The sequence below is a fragment of the Aotus nancymaae genome, unplaced genomic scaffold (genome assembly GCF_030222135.1).
Source record: "Aotus nancymaae isolate 86718 unplaced genomic scaffold, 86718_ANA_hifiasm-v0.15.2.pri h1tg000036l, whole genome shotgun sequence".
In the NCBI taxonomy this organism is placed as follows: domain Eukaryota; kingdom Metazoa; phylum Chordata; class Mammalia; order Primates; family Aotidae; genus Aotus; species Aotus nancymaae.
Window position 1 is genome coordinate 88401202 of NW_026988450.1, and position 12560 is coordinate 88413761.

Genomic DNA, 12560 nt, shown 5'->3' on the forward strand with positions numbered 1-12560 from the left:
GGAAATGCTTTTCATTATACATAAGCAGTAGAAAATTCATCCCAACTCAAGTTCTCAGTGGCTCCATGTTAGTAAAGTTCAAAACGCATGTTTAGAAAAATAAGTATTTTCCAATAATAGAATACTTCCAATTTTCACTCAAATGTCTGCTAAAACAAACAAACAAACACAAACCCTTCTCCATTTAAAAGAAATCCCCTGTACTTCAATCCCTATTGACATTCACCAGAAAGATAAAGTACTCTATTACAAATAACAGGAGCTGTTCTTACTGTATTTCGGACCTAGAAACACTCAGAGACTCCTTGAATTACTTGTTTTTTATTTTGTTTCCTATGAGAAAACTAATATGCTTTAAAGGTTATTAAGCTCGCTGAGTTATACCATTTGGAAATGATCATGGCAGCTTGGTCTTCCACCAAGCTGTCCTGACCTCATAAATGACACATCTACAGGCTTCCACAACACTTCATCCCATCAATGGCACACAGCACATGCCCCAGTGTGCTGGGCGCCATGCCCTGGGCCGAGGCTACAAAAATGAACCCAGTCGGGTCAGGCACAGTGGCTCACACCTGTAATCCCAGCACTTTGGAAGGCCAAGGCGGGTAGATCACCTGAGGTCAGGAGTTCGAGACTAGCCTGGCCAACATGGTGAAACCCCATCTCTACTAAAAATACAAAAATTAGCCAGGCGTGGTGGCACACACCTGTAGTCTCAGCTACTCAGGCAGGAGAATCACTTGAACCTGGAAGGCAGAGGTTGCAGTGAGCCAAGATCGTGCCACTGCACTCTAGCCTGGGTAACAGCACGAGACTCCATCTCAAAAAAAAAAAAAAAAAGAAGCAAGTCCTTAAGCAGCTCCCATGACAAGCAGACGGTTTCCACGTGTCAGTCATCCACAGGATGGCGTCTGATGGCTTTTCATAAGCTCAGCAGCTCACTGAGATCCTTCCCAGCACGGACCCTGATGGTGACCAGGAGTGGACACTGCAGTCCAGGTAGGTCAGCGAAGCCAGCCACTCCCTTGAAGGCCGACTGAGCCTCTCCATACACCAACACTGGAGCAGAACAAAGTGCTCACCAACATGTGGCCCTGTTCTCAGGCAGCTCCAACCACTCAGTGAGATGGCTCGAGAAAATTCCAGGACAGAGCCCAGGAATCCCACCCCATGGCCAATCTTGATTCCAGGGTAGGGCGTGTTCCCCTCATGGAGGAGAGTCACTGTCCTTTGGTGACTCCCAGTTTACAAGGTGCTCGTGCAATTACTTAACGGAGCCTCACAACCACACCACAAAGGGGCACACTGCCGGCTGCGAGGTTTGGGGCTGGATCACAAGTAACTCACAGGTGAAGCAGAGCTGCGAGGCTGGCTCCGAACCAGGTTCCTCCACCCGGGCCCCAAGCAGAGTCCCAGCACAGATGCAGCCCGGGCCCAGGGCTCAGGCTGACCCTATCTCTCCTAAGGAGCCTCCCCCGAGACCTCCTCCTCTGCAACACCTGCCGTGGGAGATGGGAAACCTGCATGCAGCCAGTGGTACTAACCTCTGTGAATAAAGGAAATGAGAAAATGCAGGGGTAATTCATAAAATCTGCAATTTCCTAAGAGAGTCCTTTCTTGCTTCTAGCTTTTAATTATGAAAATACTGATACTTCACATGAAGGCATATGGAATATGAAATTACAAGTTAAAGATGTAAAAGTTTTCCAGGCAGAGGGGCCGGGAGTGCCCACCTTCCCGAACCTTCGGGAAGACACCTCCACTGCCAAGGACACCTCTGCAGACCTGAGCCCTCGGGGTGCCTGAAATCTACTCTGATCACGCACAGGAGTCCCACATGTAAGCTGCAGATACAAGCTGGAGGATCAAAGTCAAAGCGTGTGGGAGGAGACAGAGCAGAAGTGTGCGGACGCAGCCCCCATGCACAAGGAAGGAGGGGACGACATGAAGGGCACTGGATGCCCCGCCCCGTCCCCGGCTGTGAGCCCCTGGCCCCGGCAGGTGAATAATGCACCAAGGTGGGGACCAAATGTACAAGAGGCCACAAGACATGGATGGGCCACACACGCACTCATCTCATTTGACATGGATGGTTCTAAAGGGAATTCTAATTCCACCTAGTGACACACTCTCCAAGTGCTCTCTGTTGTAAGAAATGGAAGCCTGCGAGGAGGAGGCATCCAGGATACCTTCACCGAGAACATGCCACTGCACTGGCATTCACAGAACGGGTCCTGGTTCCCACTGCCTGTCCAGTCCAACAGCCGAGTCCCAAATCCCTGCTCTGCATCCAAGACCCAAACTCACCTCCCCACTACCACCAGGCCCGCTGGCAGCACCTCCTCCGCCTCCTCCAGCCTCCAAGAATGCTCCAAGGAGCCATCGAGGTTCCGCCTCTCCGTGGACGCTCTCCCCAGACACCCCATGGGCACCTCCTCCTGAGGCCACACATCCCACCCAGCAACTAACCAGTCTTATTTTAAATGGGTTTCCAGTTGTTTCCATAAGTGTTAGTCTTGTCTCTGCACTGAAGGTTGAAACCCTTGGGAACAGAAAGGCAAATCCTCTTTCATTCAGGAATCCCAGGATCCTAGCACAGTGCACCTCGGCCACACTGCAGGCTCGGTTCCAACACAATAAAACAGATCACGCCAATGCTTAGGTGTCCCAGTGCATAGAAAAGTTCTGTTTGCACTATACTGCAGTCTAGTAAGCGTGTAATAGCATCCTGTGTAAATAATGGAACAGAGGGAGGCAGACAGGGATGGAGGGAGGCAGACAGGGATGGAGGGAGGCAGAGAGGCAGAGGGGCAAAGAGGCAGAGGAGCAGAGAGGGAAAGAGGGAGAGAGGGAGGGACAGAGGGAGGGAAGGAAGGACGGACGGATGGACCGACGGACATATTATCTGTGCAGGGCAATAAAGCAAGGTGTGCCTGTGGCTGGAAGGGACCTCAGCTGCTGCTGGGAGGCGCAATGGCTCCCGGGGACCCAGGGCTGGCAGGCCCGCTGCACTTAAGGCCATACCCATTCCTTGGAAAGTGAGTTCTGAGGGCAGGGCCTGGAACCCAGCGTAGCGTCACGTACACAGCTGTGCTGTGTTTGCTGAATCGAGATCACTCAGCGTGTTTATTTAAGATTCCAGTTTTAGAGCCGCATCTCACACAGCGAAAGGGAAACGTAGTGAATGAGTAATCGGCTTCCTGTGTGAGCAACTGGGTCACGGGGAACACAAGTTTCAGTATGCACAGCGGACATCAGCAGAGGCGGGCAGCAAGCCAGCAGGTGGCCCCCCGAAGAAACCCCTTTCGGAGTTGGCTCCTCCCCAACTTTCCGGGGAGGGATTCAGGGCAAACTCCTGCCACCTGCCCCAAGGGCCATCTAAGTAAGGGACAGGGACTGGGGAAAGTTGCTGCATGAAGAGGAAATTGAGGGCCTGCCAGGATCCCCCGCGGACGTGTACCCTGGAGTGGGGAGAGCAGCAGCATTAATTCAGAGTCATTAAATAAATGAATGGCCCAGCTCTTCCATGAAGCCGATTTGGCTCCCGGTGAGTGAACCACAGGCCCGGGCTGGCATCCGCAGGCTGCACAGCTGTGGCCTGAGCTTGGGTCGCAGCCTCGCTGTGAGGCTGGCGCAGGGGCCCATGGCTGTCTCCTAGGAACCAGCCCAGGGCTCAGTATCCATGTCTCGGGATGCAAACGGTTAAAGACCTGTCACCCAAATGCCATGCAAAGCTGTTTCCAAAGCCATACTTCTCCATGGTCCTCCTAGAACTCTGCATTCATGACACTGGGCATCAGCCAGAAAGGGTGCAGGCTAAAGAACGCGAGAAAGATAGCTCAGGGCTGCTAAGCACTTCTGTGCCACACCCTGCGCCAAGCCGGATGCAGACCTGGTCTCTGTGATGCCAGAACAGGGGTGCCCTGGACAGGCAGTGGCAGAGCAGCCATTGAGATCTGTGCCATTAGCACGAGCCATGGAACGGGACAGGTGACGGCCCAGTGAGCACAGCCCGGAGAGGAGATGCTATCAAGCTGTATTCTCCTGCTAAAATCAGGACACGTGGGTGACAACTCACCTGCCATCTACACAGGCAAGCCTCCCTTGTGGCCACCCAAATTGACACTAAACATAGTCACGGCAGTGTTTTTGTTAAAATGGATGGAGGCAGTCTCAAACGTGTACTAAGAATGCAGATGGAACATCTGCTCCTGTCAGCCGGAGTGCAGACAACTGTATGCTGTCTACCGCGCCAGGCCAGGGCCACCAACAAGCCCACGGTGAGCCAGAGCCAAAGCCTCGCCCAGCCGGTGTTCACAGAGATGCATCCGGCCCAGGCACCACGGCTGTGCAGCGATAGCTGGAGCTGGGTCCCCAGCTGATGCGTTCCACTGCCCCCAATCTGACTCGCAAACTGGGGCAAACTGACCTCAACTGGGGTGCTGGAGCCCCCCAGGTCTGTGAGGACACACCAAAAGTCAAATGTGATGAGATGGGGGGGAAATGGAGTTCTCGTGCTTTGGGGGTCCCAGGTCCCTGGCGCAGAACCCCCCCAAACACAGACGCCGAGGAAACGGAGGCACAGACAGGGGTCCCAGGTCCCTAGCCCCAGAACCCGCCTGAACACAAATGCTGAAGAAGCGGAGGCACAGACAGGGGTCCCAGGTCCCTGGTCACAGAACCCACCTAAACATGGATGCTAAGGAGGCAGAGGCACAGACATGCCCCATGTGGAAGGGAGTCTGAACAGAGCCCACCCGGCCAGCGGACGGTCACCCTCCTCCACAGGGGAGGCTGCTTCTGCCGCCAGCCAGAGCTCTGCAGCAGGAGAGAGGAGTGCACCCTCCAGCCCTGAGCAGGAGCTGCTGCATCAGTGCTCCTCAGAACCAAGGGCATCGGCCCAGGAGCCAGCTGATGCCTTCCAGGGGTCTCAATGTGGCAGTGGGCAGCTGATGCACCAGGTTCAGAGAATACGTCCCGGGGAACGCTGACCATTGGCAGGAGCCCTGGGACTCTTTCGCCCCAGGGACGAACCCTGCCACAGCCCTAGGACCTCATGGGTCCCAGCTTAGGAAATGGCCCCTGCCCCTCCTCCTGTGGGCATAGGGACACAGGATGTAGCCATCCACTACTGCTCTCTGCTTGCATCCGCTCCCTGAGAAGGAGGTTTTGCCTCCACTCAGGCCCATGGGAAGGGTGGGTGGGAATGAAGGAGGGAAGGAAATTCTGGGTGCAGCCCCGGGTGGGTGCAGTCTTGGGTGAGTCTCAGGTGGGGGCAGCCCCGGGCGGGAGCAGCCTTGGGTAGGGGCAGCCTGGGGTGGGAGCCGCCTCGGGTGGTGGCAGTCTCGGGTGGGGGCAGCCGGGGTGGGAGCAGCCTGGGGTGGGAGCAGCCTCGGGTGGTGGCAGCCCCGGGTGGTGGCAGTCTCGAGTGGGAGCAGCCCCGGGTGGGGGCAGTCTCGGGTGGGAGCAGCCCCGGGTGGGGGCAGCCTCGGGTGGTGGCAGCCCCGGGTGGTGGCAGCCCCGGGTGGGAGCAGTCTCAGGTGAGGGCAGCCTCGGGTGGGGGCAGCCCCGGGTGGGGGCAGCCCTGGGTGGGAGCAGCCTCAGGTGGTGGCAGTCTCAGGTGGGAGCAGCCCCGGGTGGGAGCAGCCTTGGGTGGTGGCAGTCTTGGGTGGGAGCAGCCCCGGGTGGGGGCAGCCTGGGGTGGGGGCAGCCTGGGGTGGGAGCAGCCTCAGGTGGGGGCAATCTTGGGTGGGGACCCAGGGTGGGAGCAGCCCTGGGTGGGAGCAGCCCTGGTTGGGAGCAGCCCCGGGTGGGTGTAGTCTTGGGTGGGAGCAGCTCCAGGTGGGAGCAGCCCAGGGTGGGGGCAGCCAGGCTGTCCTCGGTGACACATTTGCACTTCTGTTGAACACTTCTGTGTTCTGGGGGCGAGGTTCCTGGAAGGCTTTCCTTTCTGTTCTCCCTGAGTAGAAAGTCTTGGAGCATTTCCAACCTGTCTCAGCCTGGTTCTTGGCAACACCGGAAGACAGGACCATGGGAGGCAACGTGAGCAGGAGCAGGAGCAGTCACCCCAAAGGCAGGGGCTGTGGATGTGCTGGGCGAGGACAGCAGGGAGAACCCCCCCAGGAGAGACCGGAGCACCGCCGCTGAGGCCGACACAGGCGGCCCACGTCCCCAGATCAGACTGACAGTCACCCCTAAACCACTCACTCCCTTCTTTTGGTTTAATGAGTAATAGCCTGAAAATATTTTAACCTTATTTTAGTGAGCAATACAGCGAGCACAGGAAGAGGATGACAAACCCGTACAGTCTAGGACCGATTACAAAACAAACATCCGACTAAACTGCCGATGACTCACGACCAACGCGGAATTTCCTCTACAGGGTTTTTTTTTTAAATAAATGCTTGTGGCTCAACCTGAAACTACAACCACCATTATCTCTTTGAGAAATGGACCTCAAAGCCTCCCCTGTGACCTTTACAAAGCAAACCTTCCCCCGTAAATTTTGAATAAATTTTTCCTTACAAGTCAAAAACATCCCCTTTGATCCACCATCTGTCTTTATTCAACAATATTAGAAATACTGTAATAAGGCCGGGCGCAGTGGCTCATGCCTGTAATCCCAGCACTTTGGGAGGCCAAGGCGGATGGATCACCTGAAGTCAGGAGTTCACAACCAGCCTGACCAACATGGTGAAACCCAGTCCCTACTAAAATACAAAAATTAGCCGTGTGTGGTGGTGGCACAAGCCTGTAGTCACAGCTACTTGAGAGGCTCAGGCACGAGAATCACTTTAACCGGGGAGGCGGAGATTGCAGCGAGCTGAGATTGCGCCACTGTGCTCCTGCCTGGGCAACAAGAGCGAAACTCCGTCTCAAAAAAAAGGAAAAAGATAAAAGAAATACTATAATAAATACAAGCAGGAATTAAAGGAATACTGGTAAAATGTAAGTTACCTCCTACAGAAATGTTCCGCAATCAAGGCAGCTGATGAGAGACCGCTGGCCCCACCAGGACAGACCCCCACTGCACGCTGGCAAAGCACCGCTGGAAGCCTGACACGCTCAGTGCGGACGTGAAGAACGCCTTACGTGTATATTTCTCTGACTCTTCTCTGCAGCCTTTTCTGGTTTCAACTCTAGATTTTTTTTGTGATTTTGACTCTCTCTGCCTCTCCCGCTAGAAAGCAGGCACCGCAATATAGCAAGGACTGTGTCTGTTTTTGTGCAACTGTTCACTGAATGAATACACAGATGAATAAAGAGTACCTTGCTGTTACACTGACTCTTAGTAAAAATGCCATCTGGGTTTAGGACTCAATGCCAAGTGTTTTTAGGACAAAATCATGAGGCATCCATAGGAAGACAATTACTCTAACTTTTACAAATAGTCTTTACTGTTTGGTTATTTTATATTTTATCCATTTTAGTAGACACAGGGTTCTTGCTATGTCACCCAGGCTGGTCTCCAACTCCTGGCCTCAAGCGATCCTCCCACCTTGGCCTCCCAAAGTGCCGAGATTCCAGGCTTGAGCCATGGTACCCGGCCTGTTTCAACTAAGGAAGCCAGTGTTTATCAGGCATCGACATGATTCCAGAGTGAGACTTTCAGCATATTTTTGTCTCTTCTCATTCCCACTCTGACTTGTGTTCATTGCTCAGATGAGGAGCCAGGAGCTCCATGGGGTGAGGTGACAGCCAGGGCATCTGGGTAGCAGACCACAGGGCTAGGACTGCAATTTCCAGCTTACCCTTTTGCCACATCAGTCATCAAATCAGCCACTGCCCTGACAAGGGTCCATATGACATCTCTTACACCTCAGAAAGAATCTTATTCTCCAAACTGAATCCTCTTTTCACCCAAAACATACAAGAATCTGACCTACCTATCACATGTATGTTCCCTGAAAATACATACATCTATTATGCATCAATAAAAATAGACATAAACTTTCTTGTTTTTGAAGACAGAGTTTTGCTCTATCTCACAGGCTGGAGTGCAGTGGTGTGATCTCGGCTCACTGCAACCACAACCTCCTACGTTCAAGTGATTCTCCCGCCTCAGCCTCCCGAGTAGCTGGGATTATAGGTGTGAGTCACCATACCCAGCTAATTTTTGTAATTTTAGTAGAGACAGAGTTTGGCCATGCTGGCCAGGCTGGTTTCGAACTGCTGACCTCAAGTGATCCGCCCACCCCAGCCTCCCAAAGTGTTGGGCTAATTTTTGTAATTTTAGTGGAGACAGAGTTTGGCCATGCTGGCCAGGCTGGTCTCGAACTCCTGACCTCAAGTGATCCGCCCACCCCAGCCTCCCAAAGTGCTGGGATTACAGGTGTGAGCCACCATGTCCAGCCAACATACACTGATCTGCCACCCTGATGCCCCTCATCTGGGCTAAGCAGCTAGGAAACTTAAAAAATCAATAAAAAACCTTTGTGCTCTTTTACAGTAACTCTAGATACCTGGTACATTTCTCAATACTAACATAAGATGTTTACTTCCCTTCTTAACATGTGTATTCACATTTTAAGTTGCCATAACTGAAGAAGCAATGACCATCACAATTGCAGCAGGTACAGTACAGACACCTTCACGTAAATCACCTCCTCACTCCTTACCACGGACAAGGCAGGCAGGATCCCATCCTACACATGTGGTTCCAGGTGTCTGCAAGTTAACTGACAGGCAGAGCTGGGACTCACACACAGCACTCATGGCTACTAGAGCAAGCAGGCCTTGCCACCAGGCCACGCAGCCTCGATCCCTTTCTGTAACACCTATGCTTAAATCAAATCAAAGGAGCCGGAGGAACTAAGTGCCTGACCATCCATCCTCACCAGGTTCACTCAGTTCTATCTGTGAGCACAGGAACACCTGGTCACCAGTGAGGTCTGCTGGAGCCAAGCCCGTGCTAAGGGTTTCCTAAGCTCTACCGCACTGCGCGATGCCACTCACCCTACACTGCCTGAGCACCTCCTACCCCGGCTCTCAGGGTGCTTGCCTTCGGAAGGGAACAGGGAGGAAAACTATCACCATCTCCCTGCACACCAGGCGGGCAGGCAAGCCACTGGCAGCGCTCAGGGACGGGAGAGAACTCAGAACAATTTTCTAAATATTTGAAGGAAAAAATTAAGGTGAGCTCCCTGTCACATCTTATTACAAAATAAATTTCAAATAGAAACTGTAAATACATAGTATTTTTAAATGAAACAAAACATCCACATAAATATTTTAAAATTTAATGATCTTTTGTAGTTTTGGGGTGGGAATGCTCTTTCTCAGAACCAAAAAGAGGTTGCAGAAGATGATTTTCAGCTGCATGTGGTGTCTCACACCTGTAATCCCAGCATTTTGGGAGGCTGGGGCAGGTGGATCACTTGAGGCTAGGAGTTCGAGACTAGCCTGAGAAACATGGCAAAACCCCATCTGTACAAAAAAATACAAAATTAGCTGGTCATGGTGGCATGTGTCTGCAGTCCCAGCTAATTGGGAGGCTGAGATGGGAAGTTCACTTGAGCCTGGGGAGGTCAAGGCTGCAGTGATCTGAGATCACGCCACTGCACTCCAGCCTGTCCAGCCTGGGTGACACAGTAAGACTCTGTCTCGGGGGGAAATAACTATATATATAAAATTGCATGGCAAACTGGAAATTCGCGTGACATCATAAATATACAAACCTAAAGGCATAACCTAAATACATAGTTTATATAAATTAATGAAGTCAAAAACTCCAACAGAAAATGGGTGAGGGATATGACTGGATAGTGCATATGAGAAAAAATGGTCACTCCCATCCATACAGGGGGATTTCAAGTTTGTTTCAGAAGTTTTTCAAAATTACATGCCCTTTGATCCAGTAACTCGACAAGTAGGCATCTGTCCTCAGGAAATACTCAGGCTTCTACACATGAAAGCACAGCAAAGACTGAGAAGGGCTGGAACGTCCATCAGTGGAAAACGGGTTAAATGAACTGTGAGAGAGTTCAGTGACACTATGCCTCTCCATCAATTACACGGAAGAGCTCGATGTGTTGGTAAGTGGGAAAAAGCTTCGAAATGGGGTTTGATGCAATCCCATCTGTCCTATATTATACACATGTGCACATTTGGGGTATGAAAGGGAAACCTTATAGGATAATTATAAAACAAAATGTTTATAGTGGTTATTCCTGAGTGGTCAAGCTATAGTTAGTATTTCTACTCTTCTCTATGCTTCTGTTTATTCATTTTATATTTTATTTATTTTATTATTTTATTTTACCAGACAGAGTCTCACTCTGTTGCCGAGGCAGAAGTACAGTGGTGCGATCACAGGGCTCAAGCGATCCTCCTGCCCCAGCCTCCTGAATAGTTGGGACTACAGGCATGTGCCCCCATGCCAGGTGATAGAGATGGAGCCCTCCTGTGTTGTCCAGGCTGGTCTCAAACTCTTGTGCTCAAATGATCCTCCTGCCTTAGCCTCCCAAAGTGTTAGGATTATAGGCTTGACTGTACCTGGCCTATGCTTCTGCATTTTTTTTTTTTTTTTTTTTGAGATGGAGTTTCGCTCTCGTTACCCAGGCTGGAGTGCAATGGCGCGATCTCGGCTCACCGCAATCTCCGCCTCCTGGGTTCAGGCAATTCTCCTGCCTCAGCCTCCCGAGTAGCTGGGACTACAGGTGCGCGCCACCATGTCCAGCTAATTTTTGTATTTTTAGTAGAGACGGGGTTTCACCATGTTGACCAGGATGATCTTGATCTCTTGACCTCGTGATCCACTCGCCTCGGCCTCCCAAAGTGCTGGGATTATAGGCGTGAGCCACTGCGCCCGGCCCGCTTCTGTATTTTTTAGGTAGGCATATTTGTTATTTAAAACTAAAGTTAGCCAGGCACGGTGGCTCAAGCCTGTAATCCCAGCACTTTGGGAGGCTGAGGCAGGTGGATCACGAGGTCAAGAGATCGAGACCATCCTGGTCAACATGGTGAAACCCCGTCTCTACTAAAAATACAAAAATTAGCTGGGCATGGTGGCACGTGCCTGTAGTCCCAGCTACCCGGGAGGCTGAGGCAGGAGAATTGCCTGAACCCAGGAGGCGGAGGTTGCGGTGAGCCGAGATCGCGCCATTGCACTCCAGTCTGGGTAACGAGAGCGAAACTCCGTCTCAAAAAAAAAAAAAAAAAAAAACTAAAGTTAGTTTTTAAAAATACAAACAAACTCTGAGAGGAGGATGAGTGTTGGATCCATCATTCTATTTTTCTCGACATATTCCTAAGTTAAAGAAAATAGAAGTTGGCCAGGTGTGGTGGCTCACGCCTGTAATCCCAGCACTTTGGGAGGCTGAGGCAGACGGACCACCTGAGGTCAGGAGTGTAAGACTAGCCTGATCAACATGGAGAAACCCCAACTCTACTAAAAGCACAAAATTAGCTGGGTGTGGTAGTGCGCGCCTGTAATCCCGGCTACTTGGGAGGCTGAGGCAGGAGAATCACTTGAATCCAGGAGGCAAAGGTTGCGGTAAGCCAAGATCACGCCACTGCACCCCAGCCTGGGCAACAAGAGCAAACTCTGTCTCAAAAAAATAAAGAAAGAAAGAAAATAGAAGCTTAAGATGTCAGCACAGATAGTCATTATGCCACTTAACAGATGCTCAGAGAGATTTTAAAAGTGCCCAATTCAAGATCTGCAGTGAGCCCGTTTTCCCAATGTAGTCTCAGACGCACAGTGGCGTTTACAGGTGAAGCAGTGCGTCCTGGTCGCATGGAGGCTGGAAGGTAGGCAGTGAAGTGGCAGGGGAGAGCCACGTGGCCGGTGTCGAGGGCGCGCCCATGTCATTGCATGGCCACTGTGTCTTCGTGACTGCTACCTCACCCTGTGTGACAGCCCTGTCCTGGAGAACTTCCCTGGTGCCCGCCAGCCCCGGGGGAACTGCCCGAGGGTGCCAGCCAGCCAGGCAGGACGCAGACAGGCACCCGGCTGCCAGAGCACGTCCGCTGTTCTGCACCGTTGCCGGAGAACCTGTTGTTTGAAAGGACTAAAGCCACAATGTGGGTTTTACATCATGGTTCAAGGGAACTCACACTGGAATTGTATAGAAGGAAAAAAAAATCTCAGCAGAAGAGTTGTTTCATTCATTTATAACCACGCCCCTGCGCTGTGTGGGGAGGGCCTGGCCCACTCCAGCAGGGACGTCCCCTCCCTCCTCACACTTGCTGGGCTGAATCATCTGCAGAGGTGGCAGGAAAACCGCCTCATTTACATACACCCTTTCCAGCAAGCACAGCCAGGGATTCCAGTTCCCAGAGCCTCCCTGCCTCTCTGGAGCCAACGCAGCACAGCGTGAATGCATGGTGGCGTGGGCAGCGGTGGTACATGGTGCCCGCGCCCGGCTGGAGCTGAGGTCTGGCTGACATTGCTTTCTCTGACTGTGTTTCTGGCAGCAGCCATGGACACTGACAGTGGCTGGGCTGGGCCACCCCTGGCCTCCCTGACTGAGTAGGGGCCTTTCCAGGGGGATGGCCTCCTGGCTTCCAGCCTGAATCTCAACGATGGAATGAGAATAAATGAGCATTCAAAAATC

At 52.1% G+C, this 12560-nt stretch overlaps 1 protein-coding gene across 2 annotated transcripts in view; it reads right to left on the minus strand.

Moving 5' to 3' along the window:
- Nucleotides 1–12560, minus strand: part of AGO2 (argonaute RISC catalytic component 2) — a 122220-nt gene that overhangs the window by 69563 nt on the left and 40097 nt on the right. The gene's annotated exons all lie outside the window — the stretch shown is intronic.